The following is a 3,317-nucleotide window of genomic DNA, read 5'->3' as shown; positions in this document are numbered from 1 at the left end:
ACAACTACCTTCTTCTCCTTCACCGATATCAGCTATATTCAAGCTATGCCGATGATGTGGAGGACTTTGCACACCATTGAAAGACTGATTGCAAAACAAGACGTGATGACACCTTTCGACCCACCAGCCTTTCTCGTAACTGCTTGTTCCCTTTTCTTACTTTCGAAGTTGCATTTCCTATCTCCTTCTTAACTGGTTGGTAGGATGTTTGGTTAGAGTAACTAAAACTCCCAAAGTATTTTGGTTTCTTCTGGGCTTTCCTGACTTGGACCTCATCATGGGATGGAGACTCATTTTCACAGTAGGCTTTGTAAGTCCCCCTAGTCCTTATTCTGATATGGACAATAGACTAATGTAGTCTTAGCTCATCTATCACATACGGGATAGGTTCATCCCTTTTAAACCCACTCATTGGACCAGTTTCGGGCGAGATCCTCTTTTGATATTTGGGTTGATGTCACACCCCGACTTAGGGCCTAGAGGTGTGACCAATAGTTGGTACCTGTTTAGTAAATACATCAGAGTTTTGGGTAAATTTTAGCGGAAGACTTAAAGGTTTTAATATAATATTAATTTACATTGAAAATTACTTGGGAATTAAATACCCAAGTTGTAGTTTTACAAAATATTATTTTCATATTACAAGGATTATAATATTCAAAAAATTGAGCCATCTTCGTCTACGAGCTTCTATCTCCTGATGACTCTACTCCTTGCATCTACCATTAAACTTAATTACCTGCAGGGGGATTAAAATACGTCAGCTATGTGCTGGTGAATCGTGATGACTCTAAAAGCATATAAATAACAATCATAATACAAATATAGTTTTCTTGACAATCTCAGCAGATATATTGCTATACCTGGTATATGTAACACTGCCCTACACACACAAGTCTCCGAGCCACCTAGCCCATACCGGAGAAACTATATATGACCATTAGCCCGCGACCACGTTGCCTTTGACTGTTTAGGCTTAACGGTTATGTTTGGATCCAGACACATGTGTATTCGGTCTGAGTTGGTTTATTTTCTAATTTATATTACAATGTTTTAGAGATCACGTAATCTCATGCAAATATTTGACTGACTCAATAAGACAAACAACCTGTCTATCTTATAGAGTATAAATATGTTTGACTGTTTATAAAGGTTTAACGTATTCACCTGAATCGATGATATGATTGATGGAAAACCTTTCTTGATTGCGAATGATTGTTAACCTATAAACAAATAGGTTTGAATGATCACCTTGATGGTGTATTTTGTTTAGACTGCAGACCATAAGTCTGGGTTTAACCTTGATCAGGTTTACGAATGTTTTGAAATCATGATTGTATTTTGTGTGACATTTGATATAGCATACTTTGGCCTAATAGGGTCTATCACGTTGGTAAACTTCTCCAGGTAAGTAAACGGGTCCCGCGGTTGATTGGGATGTGTATGAATTACCTACCTTAGGCAAGAAGAGTCTACTAGTGATATTCCCCTTCCAGTTACTACATGCCCGTCAAAATATAGTTTTGTATAATATTATCATTATAAAAATAATGTTTGATTGAAATCTGTTCGTGAATGCCTTTAAAAATACTTTCAAGGTTAAAGGCCATAGCCTTGACTGAGTATAAGCTTATGATAATATGACTGACAATAACTTAGACTTAAATCCTACCTTAGTGGATGCTTGAAATACTTATGCTATGGCAGTGTCATACCCCGACTTAGGGCCTGGGTGTGTGACACGCAAGTTGGTACCTGTTTTTTAAATATATCAGAGTTAAATGTTGTAAAGTGGAAGACTTTTAAATAAATTATTATTATATTCAAAACACGAGGTTTGAAGCACCCGTTAAATTATACAAAAGTGTTTGGATATTAAAACCATGATTTATATTATTTTAATATTAAAACATCATTTGAGCCATCAGATCATCTAACGGCTATCCTCTGTCTCCAAACACCTATTCTCCATTACCTGTAAAACAGTTATAAAAATATGTCAACAACACATGCTGGTGAACACGCTGACACAAAATATTTTTAAGTAACTCAGTTATTCCCTCGGGTATCTTGTGACCCGGCCCATCGTGGCTTAGGAAACAACCAAGTTAAATATATTATTATAAACCTCCAGTTATACTTGAAACCTCTCAGCGATACCGCAGCACCGAGGTCTTGGCAACTATTCAATATACACGAGATAATCCCCTCTCGGACATTACTTGGGTCCGGCCCAACGTGGCGGAGGCATTAGCAAGTGTGGTGCGGTGTGCCCACCGTCTGCCCACATATGTAAGGATCCAAACAAACGTATACAATAGCCTGAGGGCCAGTATCACTTTTGTTTATAAAGTTTTAGGGATATAATCCCATGCAAACATTCAAGACTTTGTTTTATAAAAAGTTGGACGTATTCACCTTTTTTTTTGTTGGTGTTTCTCACCAAGTTGTCTTGTTACCTCGGACCTATAGTAGGAGAATAACATTTTATAAGTACTAGATCAACGATCTAGCTTCAGACCTTTAGTTTGAATGCATAGCCTTTACCTTGACATTTTGTCTCTTCATAAATATAAGTTCCTCTAGTCCTTTCTTTTTAATCATTTATAAACCTTTGTTTCTTCTTCGTGAAGAAAACATATATTTCAATTTCTTATTATAAGAAATATAAAATCTTTATATAAAATAAAGAAGTATTATTTTATCTATAATCTTGACTTTATAAAATCTTATTTCCACTTTATAAAATCAAGGTACGGGCTATATCCCTGACTAGGGTCTAAGCCATTTATATTATAATAATCGGGCAGAACCCCTACCTTGAATAGCTTATTTATAGAAATGCTTGTTCTTTACTTTGAATAGCACTTCTACTTGAAGGTAAGTCGAGAGGGTATTTAAGTAGGGTTATGGCACGCATTTCGAGGTAAGGTTTGTCGGGATATCGCCATCTCGGGATCGTGGCACATAAATCGAGACAATGTGTAATTGGAAGTGTGAGTTGGATGGTGAGGATCACCCCCCATGGCCGACCTATTTATAGAAATTTTTGTGCAACTTCGCGTATCGCGAAGCAGCTTCGCGTATCGCGAAGCTGCACTAGCTTCGCTGAGTCGCCGCGTAGGCTTGCCACGTGTCGCCACGAGTCGTTCCTGTCTCTCCACGTGTACTGCATCTTCGCGTATTACGAATATGCACAAGTTGGATTCTTCGCGTATCGCGAAGATGCAAAATTTTGAATTGTTCACTTTTAGTCCCTGGACTTTTGGTAACTTGTCATATCTTGATCTTATCATCACTCAAAAATACAAAGGCGG

Source organism: Bidens hawaiensis, unplaced genomic scaffold (genome assembly GCF_021521415.1).
Source record: "Bidens hawaiensis isolate Kalapana, Puna unplaced genomic scaffold, B.hawaiensis_p1.1 tig00006302_1, whole genome shotgun sequence".
Taxonomy (NCBI): Eukaryota; Viridiplantae; Streptophyta; class Magnoliopsida; order Asterales; family Asteraceae; genus Bidens; species Bidens hawaiensis.
The sequence above is the reverse complement of the archived record's forward strand: the minus strand, read 5'-3'. Positions refer to the sequence as shown.